This window comes from Lolium rigidum, chromosome 6, assembly GCF_022539505.1.
Source record: "Lolium rigidum isolate FL_2022 chromosome 6, APGP_CSIRO_Lrig_0.1, whole genome shotgun sequence".
NCBI classification, from domain to species: domain Eukaryota; kingdom Viridiplantae; phylum Streptophyta; class Magnoliopsida; order Poales; family Poaceae; genus Lolium; species Lolium rigidum.
In genome coordinates, this window is record NC_061513.1 from 27,969,125 (window position 1) to 27,979,496 (window position 10,372).

General features: G+C 39.9%; 1 long non-coding RNA gene across 1 annotated transcript; it reads left to right on the top strand.

The window, feature by feature from the left end:
- The first annotated feature begins 5,553 nt into the window (after positions 1–5,553).
- Positions 5,554–8,553, top strand: LOC124658942. The gene is made up of 2 exons (XR_006989390.1): positions 5,554–7,880; positions 8,494–8,553. It is a non-coding gene; the product is annotated as an uncharacterized LOC124658942 (long non-coding RNA).
- Positions 8,554–10,372: the final 1,819 nt, after the last annotated feature.

Sequence of the window (10,372 nt, forward strand, 5' to 3'; positions counted from 1 at the left end):
TGTCTCAGCTTCTGCAACACTCAGAAATGAGCCCCTCCGGCAAAACATGCTTGACAGCACAAAAGGCTTCCACTGATTCGGAGTATGCATTCAAGCGGCTGTGAACTATATATATCATGCTTCCGGGCAAAGTAGAGAGCTAGGAGCCCGAGCACACAGACTTTCCAATTTGTAAGCAGTTTACCTATAGTACAGTAAACAAGGGTAGATCCATTAGCAGTTGAAACTAGTATTTCCATATCTTCTACAAACAACATGCACACAATCTATGATAGGGGAAATAGCAAAATGTAAGCTCGAAATGACGGGTCAGGATTGGTAGTAAGAAACATTCACCTCCCATCCACAATTTTCCTGATAAATGCAGCAGAATGATGAAATCCTGAACCAGTTTAAGAGCATAGACACGCCAATAATGCCCCTGCATTTCGCAAAATAGTTGAAGAGATTTTCAGAATGAGAATGAGGACAGCGCACTAAGCTGCATAAAATTAAAAGAGTGTAACGACTGAGCACAAAGACGAGTGCAACCCAAAAATAAGAAATGACCCAACAAGCACAAGCACGAATCATACAGAAAATCAGACGGTGGAAAAACTGACCGATGGCAAATTAGAAATCAGCAAGCTAAAATCTACACCAGGATAGCCATCTTACATTCGTAACGACGAACGGAGGATTTCTAATTTGATTGATCAATTTTCGAGAGGAAAGACAACCATTTTTCAGCGCAAAACGGCAAAGATTGAACCAAACCCTAGGGTTGCTAGGGCATGGCAGAAAAACGATAAACAAACGTAAAGGTAAAGAAAATAGAGGTATGTATTGATAGATCGATTGGTTTGGGAACTTCAATCGGCCTGGGCCATTATATAGGCGTAGGACTTTGCGTACAAAGCAGTTGAAGTACAGGATTAAAATTCTAAAAGCCAAAACCGAATAGGATATGTCCCTCTTGATTCGGTTACCATGTACAAATATCTGCCTCCCAAATGTACTTCTAACCTGTTACGTATCATCCAAACAAGATCACGTATAAATTCACTTGAGGTAGCACACGGTGTAGACGCGGATCTTCTTCAGACTCTTCGTCATCATGTGAAGCTCCATATATTTGGCCCGAGGGAATAATTTGGCACGCCTGATCCAGTTATGCAACATTGAACCTGAACAAGCCAATAGCCAAATTACACCATCAGAGCATCACCACTCATGCATAAGAATTGTCCTATTGCACATTTTCTTAATCTACAATCCACCCGTCTAAGCCTGTGGTATCTGAAATATGTCAGGACTTGTCCTAGGCGACCATATTTTTGATTACTGTATTATCTCAGAATGCGCCCAGGATTTGTCCTCGGTAGTCATATAATTGTCTCGATCATCTCCTGCAGCACCTATATTGAGCTCTAATGACGCCTGCATTTTAAACTAAATGGAAATTCCAAATATATATGGCAATCAGTAACTTAACCATACATTTGAAGTCAATTTGGCATGTAAATACCTAGTAGCCAAATTATGTAATCAACAACAAAAGCCAACATGCCGCAAGAATCTTAGCTTTCCATGCACCCACAATCCAATGACTGTAGCTTTGTGTGTTTTACGTGCTTCAACCATTCATACAGAAGTCAATTTATAAAGATCTATAGATCATTCTCATACTGAATCATGTGGAGAAACTTGTATAATTAAACAGCACACTTGTATTGTTGTATATGCCATCTGGACATAACTAAACATCTAAACCAGACTATGATTTTAAGTTCAACACATATTTCACTATTTCAGGCACACAAACATCAGGGACATAAACAAAACATTCCCACCATTGCACACCTATTTCCTAGGTTTTACCAGCATCATATTACTAGTGTATAAAAAGTTAAAAACAGAGAGCTCTAAGTTTACCTATTACTACATGGAGTGCCATAGATACCATAATGTGTCACCTAACAATAACTGACAGTCCACAACTCAGTCCATCACTACCAGCTATGCAGACAAGGAAAGCGCCAGGATGCTTACTTATTTGGGAGAATTTTGGTTGAGACTTATTTGGAAGTGCTTTGATGCAACAAGGAAAGCCGATTAGCAGTAAACAAATCGCTTCAGGATCCTACCGATTGAAAAATGGTCAGAGTTTTTGCTATTGGGGTTCAGATCTTCTTGTCTGATCATGTAGAAGCTCAGCTTCCCTATAAGGCTGTAACCCTGCGTGTTAGCCTAAGTACAGAAGCACAGAACTGCCTAGCTATGCAGAAAAGGAATGAGCAAACTTAGTGCTGAGACTACCGGGTCAGGCCGGCATGGCACGGATGCATTAACGAGTAACCCAAGCACCGCGCGACACGCATCATGGCGGCTATCGACGATTCGTGGCGGTCCTAGACTACTTGCATAGTTTTGTTTGTATGCTCCATTCAGGAAATCGTGGAGTAGAAGCCTCTTCTCTGGCTGTAAGCTTCAACTTATCATGACTTTGGATGTCATTCTGCAACAATATGCTTCAAGTTTCAGTATGATAGATATGAACTCAGTTACCTGCTCTAGTGTCAACAACATGTTAGTTGATCTCGGCTCTTACCGGGTAAACAAAAGGGTTACGTTAAGTGGGAGGAGTCACGAACCAACGTTCGTTGGCTTTGACCCAACAGAATTGCCTGATCGGGGACACCCCTAACTAACAGAAGGTTTTGGTCCCCTGTTGCTAGCACATATAAAAAGGTGGGGCCTGGGTATCTACGTGAGAGTTTATGTACGTTTTCCAGCTGCACAAAATTCTCTAACGACCCTAGACTGATCCAGAAGGGAGTGCTAAAGCAACGGGAAGGCCATCACCATCGCCAGCACCCCACCTCCCATCGCCATGGGCTTCACCATGCCTGCATCTGGCAGGCAAAGAACTCTTCATCAATTTCTTGTAAGTTCATCTACTAATCCCTCTGTTAGGTGCTCTAAGAGCTCTAAGATATGATTAGATTATGTTAATATTCTCCCCTAATGACCTGTTAAATCTAACAATGATATCAGAGCAGATCTGATCATATTAGAGTCCTAATTATGATTAGGAGATTATGCCAAGCCTCGACCTAAATAAATAGCATGCTGATGATCAAGTTTTACTTCTAATTGGTATGTTCACATGATAGTGTTCACATGCTCACGGTTATGGCCTGCTAATTCCTTTGATGATGTCCAGTATTTTTTACGTTTTTATTAGCAACTAGCAGCGTGGCCCTCGCAAATGCGAGGGCTCCATCTTTGGTATATCAAGAGTGCTAATTTTATATTTTAAATTAATTTTCTCTTATTTATCCCATTTGTTGCTTGGCAGAAAATATTTTAGACATGTATAAGTATTCATTTTATACGTGATTATATTGCTAATAAGTAATAAAAATAATATGAACTAATAAATGCTAGTGGTCATGGTTCTCTACACCTAACACGTTTATTGTTTAGACGGAAGTTCCAAGGACACCAACAAAACTAACACTGGCTACTAGGTAGATTAATTGTTGTGTGCTCGCTAGTAGGATACCTCTCCACATTTTTTGCAAGCCTATATTCTAGTTTTTTGCATCCCTATATTTTTATATTCTTGCTTGCATATATAATGGATCCATCTTTTGTTACAAAATCTATGACCAGCAGGCCATCAAGCATTTGGTTCTACCAATCAATAGACGTCAACATGTCTGAATACAAGCACATTTTAGCTATTCATAATTAAATTAAGAACTTTTTAAATCAATTAAACTTGACAAAAGTTTAATGAATCCGGTTACCATAACTACTATATTAATCCTTAACAAGCATCTTTTTTCTCCTAATTTTGGATTTTTTTAAATTAACTGTGAGCTGACACGTAGGCTATCTTGTGACTGAATTTCGTGGTGTTTTCTGGGTGTACAATTTCGATGCTACATTGGAATTTAGACTAACATCTTTTCTTTTCTGGTGTTTCAGTGGTTGGTTGTTTTGGTGCATCGTTTGGGTGGACATAGCTAAAAGCTGGGCCAAGCGGTGGTGGCCTGCATGTTGTTGGTCAAAGCGGTGCCTCTGGTGGGTTCTAAATTTTGGGCTTTGTGCTAGCTTGTCGGTTGATTTCTTTCTTCTGTTTTCTTCATGTTTTTTCTTCCTCTCACCGGTTCCTGAGAGCAATTCCAATAGTATAGCCAATTGTTGGCTATAACAAGATGTCATATCATTTGTAGTCATCATATAGCTAACATGTACAATAGTTGGCTATAAGAATGTAATACTTTACTAATATATGGCCTACATTTCATTCTCATAAAGTACATAGAAGCACGTCAAGTAATTGCTATTGTGACATAGTACTTCACCTCCTTCTCTCTCTCCTCTTCTCTCTCCTCCAACTCATCTAAAATATATTATTTAATGTTTTATAGTCGACTGACTCGGACTCTATCAGTATTTGCTCTGGCGAGGGCAGGCCCCAGGAGCTCAAGATGGTGACTCGAGGCCCTCTGGGCTAGCGGGCGAGCGGCTGACGGCGGTGAGAAGGGGAGGCCACGGCGGCGGGGAAACCCTAGGCGGCGCAGCGCCCGAGCGTGCAAGATCGGAATCTATGGCGTTTTCTCCCCCCACCTCCACCACTCTGCCACATAGCCATGCCCAAGCCTCCTGCTCGGATTTTCTCCCTGCCTTGATCCCCAGATGCGGCGGTTGAGTGGCGGCGGAAAACACCAGGAGCCCTCGCCGAGGTCTTCGATGCCGCTGCTGCGGTGGCTGCAGCAGGTGGCCTGCGATGTTCCGGGACGAAGTGAGGAAGAGGTCAGACATGCCGTCGCTATGGCACAGTGCGAGGGCAAGTCGTGCTAGCCGCGCCGTGGCCTTGCGCCCCTGCAGCAGGTGGCCGGCGATGTCCTGAGCCGGTGCGCTGAAGAGGTCGGCAGGCCGGCGCCATGGTGCCACGCGAGGGCAAGCCGTGCTAGCCACGCTGTGGCCCCGAGCGGCCGTTGGAGCCGGCGGAGGACCCGACGGTGTCCACCGGCAGGGACCACCTCGGGTCGATGGCGACCCAGGGGAGGCCATCCAGATGAACTGTGACATGCCTGCTGCTCGAGTTCGCGCATTTTGATTTTTCTGGGATTAGCGTGTTGAGCGTACGATGAAAACTTTTGCCGCTGCATCGCCTGAAGGAGAGCCGCTGCTTTGATGGCACGAGCGCCCGGCGGCCATCATTAGGAGATGCGCCAACTGCTGCTCTAACCAGATGAGCGTGCCACTTCCGTCACAAGGAGGAGAGCTAGGCAGGAGCTTGGTGGCCATCACTAGGAGGAGCGCCAATTTCTCCTCCAACGTGACGAGCGTGCCATCACCCACTCAAGGATGAGTGCCTGGCTATCGTCCTCGCATCAACAAGGCTGCGTGCACTCAGTTACAGGTCCAGGTTCTTCCCTCTCCCTACTGACACTTCTGATCCCCTTTTTTCTGCATCTTATTCCAATGGAGACGGCTGCGACACAGGGGCGAAGGAGAATGCCCTTTTGCAAATAGAAGTTCTCCTTCTGTCATGGTAGGTTGCCTCATTGTTTTGGTGAAAATTGAGTTCGTTGGGAAATGTTATTAGCGCTTAATTGACTCCTATCACGCAAAAATTAATTGTCAGTTTGCATTTGAAGTAATATTCTTGCGAGACCACGAAAGCAGAGATAATGGCGACTACTTTGGTCTAGGGACAACCTAGAAAACAACACTTTTTATTCTGAAATGAACTCTCAAGCCGTAAAGTACGGCATCCTTTATCCAGCAGAGGAGGGTGAGAGTGAGCACAGAAATTTCGTTGCCTCTTGGTCTGATGATCCGTCAGCTCCTTTTATTTATTAGCAGTGATGGAGCCACCTCCCTGCAACCCCGGGCAGCACCTGGGCTCATCTGGCAAGCATCCGTTTAGAGCAGTGTTATTCCTAGCGTTTAATGACAACGGTTGTTTCGGCAAACTTTCACTAGCGCATCAGCAGTTAAGGTCTGCCCCGGCTTCCATGACTGGCACGCTACGCCACTGAGGTGAGTGAAACTTGGATCCCATGTTCTACATTCGAATTATTTCATGTTGCTCAGAGTAATCTTACATGACAGTGCATTGCTGCTTAACTAATGCACTATGAATTGTGTGTGTTGATGTGCGGTCACTTTTATCTATTGGAATTTTGATTCCACTAAGGACTGCAGGTGAGTGAAACTTTGATGTCACTAACCCTAACATTTTGTTTGCAGACATTTGTATGTACTAACTATAACTAAGCTAGGTCTATTTAATTTTGTAGGGGGCATAATTTATTTCAAAAGTTAACGAGACATTGATGGATTTGTAATCTTATTCTTAGGTTTATCTACAATGAGGAAAAGATAAACAAATCGTCTTTCCTCCTTCTCCCATTCTGAGAAAGTTATGAAAATTGATGCAATTGTATAATATCTACTCTTCACTATTTTGGGGCGAATATGCAATAAAAACTCTCAGTTACTCATACCATAGTACTATTTTCATTTTTAGATGAATACTGATATGCCCAACTGTGTTCTGATAGATATTTGCAGAATTCACCGAAGCAGAGAGTTGGAGTAAAAATGATGGTTAAAAGTTAACGAGACATTGATGGATTTGTAATCTTATTCTTAGGTTTATCTACAATGAGGAAAAGATAAAAAAATCGTCTTTCCTCCTCCCATTCTGAGAAAGTTATGAAAAATGATGCAATTGTATAATATCTACTCTTCACTATTTTGGGGCGAATATGCAATAAAAACTCTCTGTTACTCATACCATAGTACTATTTTCCTTTTTAGATGAATACTGATATGCCCAACTGTGTTCTGATAGATATTTGCAGAATTCACCGAAGCAGAGTCGGAGTAAAAATGATGGTTGTTGAATGTACTGATTGACCTTGAAGCTCTGTGGAGCACCGCCAACCCCTAATGTTTTTTTTGGGTAAGGCTACTAAGCTTTCATGTTTGTAAATAACAAATGTTGTAATGTACTAATTAACTTCATGTCTAAATTTATCATGTATATAAGAGAGAGAAAAAACCAGGCGAGTGACATTTTTCACTAAGTTTCAGAATATAGCCACTGTTGGCAACAATGTAGTATTTTTATAGATTGAAGTTCAGCTAGATGTCCAATTGGTCCTTAATTTACATTCCCTATCCTCCATCTGTTAGCAAGTACTTGGTATTTATAGCCTTTCACTTTGCTCAGATCGTATGCTCTTCTTCACTGTAGTGGGAGAAATGCAATTCTTAGGTAAACTGCGATGCTGAATACATTGTTATTAGTCATCAATAAATATACCAAGATATGCATTTTTTGTATCATTTCATTATCATTGCAATGACACTGTCAGATCCATCCTTCCCCGCACACTTGCAGAGACATCTTCCAAGTACATACACCATTTCAATGTCCAAACTCATATTTTTTGCGTTTATTTTGCTAAAATCTTCTTGATTCTGAGCACTGGTACTAGAAAGCATAATCCAGTTTAGTGTAAGTTTCTACTATTTCGAAGTAATTTAATCCCATGAATTCGAGTAATGTGGATATCATGCTGATGTTACCACATAATTCCCAGTTTAGCACAGGAGGTAACCTGACTTGTTGTTCTCATTTTTGTGTGCACAAAGAATCACGTTGCAGATTAGGAAGTCTCGCTCTTATTTACGGCAGCGGTGATAGCATAGAACTTCTCTGCGAAACCTGAGCAAACTTCCCTTAGTTTGTGCCTCTTGGTTTTCCTAATTCTGTTTTGTTCTTTCTGACTTATAACTGAACTAGAGGACTTGAATTGGTCAGAGGCAGAGCATGAAGGTGATGATACAGAAGTTGCACGGCCAATAAGGTTAAGTCCAATGCTTAATTTAGCTTCCTTTTCTTGGTAGCATGGTCGACTGTTATTACATTATCCACCAAAACTTGATCTTTGAGTTTTCTCATCTTCTGATCATACAAAGTGCAATGAGATTCACGTAATGTACAAAGAGGATAGTGATTCTTCCACAAATTTGTTTTTACCTTAAATATACTATTTGGGCTGGTCCTTTAGGTGGAATTTTTTTCCTAAATACTAAATCCTTTTGGAAGATAACCTTCCCCGGTTTGGAGAGGGTAATAGGGTGGTTCGCTGCTTCTTTGTCTTAGCAGTTACCAATACACACTCACTTATTAGTCTTTTGCAGTGTTGGTAACTAAGTGAGTTTTATGGGAACATATGTTGGTGTTTCCTCTATCAGATGAAGGAATTGGATAGCTCTTGCACGTTCTGCGTTTCTTAACTGCGGGTGTTTCAGTCTCCTCAATCTGATACATATGATTATTCTTAGATAGATGTTAATGTATGATCTTGGAAGAGCTAAAGATTGGACAGTACTTCTGCTGATTTTGGTGAATATAAACTATATATATGTAATAATAACTCAAAATACCACACATTAACTTTATATTTTCATTTGCAGTTCCAACCTACATCTGCAGTGGGACCTTCCAATCTTCAATATAGATCTTCTTTCAAGTGATTGGTTGTTCTGAATTATGTCAGCTGAGCTCTTGTGCAAAATGCAAGTGCAATAAGTTAATGCCCCACATGATCTGTAGATGTAGTCATATTTTTGGACGTCCAGAATAGTTCCCTTTGCTCAGATGAGAGAAGAGCAGTCTGAGAGAAAGAAAAAACTAAGCGGACTCACATTTTTTATGAAACATTGTAGTTCTTTCTTTCACCAAACCATTGTACACTGTTGAAAGCATATATACATCTCAGTTTTAAGTTGTAAAATAGATGCAATCTAGCAAGTCACTGTTTGTTATTACCAACATCAAACAGGCTCACCATCTAGGTCTTACATCAATTGATATGTCATGGTTGGCGCGGCGTGCCGGCGCGCCCATTCCTGCTAGTATATACTAATAACCAGACCCTGTTATTTATTGTCAGATTTTATAGTAAAAGGAGTGTGTGTATTTTTTTTTATGTCCATTCATGCTTGCCTCTATTTATCACATCTTCACTGTATTTTATTTCTAAGTAAGCTACATTCAAAAATAATACATTCTCGCTTTCCAAATATATAAAAGAATCATGCATTAGCATTTTTATTTCTTTTGATCTCGTAAGCTCTTTTTTTGCAGTCTATAAGTATATCCTATAATTTTAAAACCATATAGTATTATGTTTAGCACTATACATCAAGTTAAGAATTTATAGGTCATGGTACATTGATGTGCAAATTGCTAGCTATATTTCAACAATTATCATTGTGCTCAATATCCTATTGTTTGACCAGATTCTTATATAATAGACAAAAGGGAGTTGAAGGTTCATGAATTAACATTGAAATGTGTGATTTTTTATTCTATGAACATGGAACTCTGAAGTTTTTATTACTCTTTGAAGAAATGCTTTAGTAAACAAATTTTAAAATATATGCATCTTCTTAATTTTATATTTAAATGAGAAATGTAATTGTCTATTATTGTATTTGTTCAAGCTTTTACTTTTTTGAGACTAATTAAGACATGCAGCCTTGGAAAAAATAGTGCATTAGTAAATTAATTTTAAATTATCGGCATAGTTTTTATACTTTTTACTCAATTTAGAAATATAGCTGTCTCTTAATCATTTTGTATAGCCAACCATGTGTACGTATAGATACTAATACTGGATGCACACATGTATATTTTTATTTATACTCTTTCCCTAGATTGCAAACATGTATATCTCTTTTATGTATTGTACTTAAATTTAAATCTGATTTTTCGTATAATGAATATGTGTCGATATACTCTACTACAAACAAATAGATATGTCAGTCTGTACTCTATCTCCTAATACATTTTAAATTTAGCTAGAGTAGTTCCGTGTGTTTTTTTTCTAAATGCACACATCGGCTTCTCCATGTCCAGTTTGTACGTGATAACTTTTCATAATTTTTTTCCTTCCGTGACGCGATTTTTCTGTACATGTTTATTCCAGCCAGCCGGAAACCCATGTACTCTATTCATACGCGTTTATGCAACATGATTTTTCTGTACATATTTGTTTTGCACGGAAAACCTTTTTGCTGCAGGCTGGAAACGTAGTATGTACTCTATTTATAAGTTTTTTTTTGTCTTGAACAGGCCATGTGGATCTATTCATTGCATAGTGGTAAATGTAATCCGGACTATTATTTTGAAGAGTCCATGTCGTTTGCAATTAGCACTATGCCACGTCTCCTCTATAAATAAACGTGTCAAATAGACCTACACTGTTACTTAAGTAATAGTTTTTTATTAAATCATAGCCATAAATTTTAGATCTAACAATCAATATAATTAAGATGATGTGGATTAACG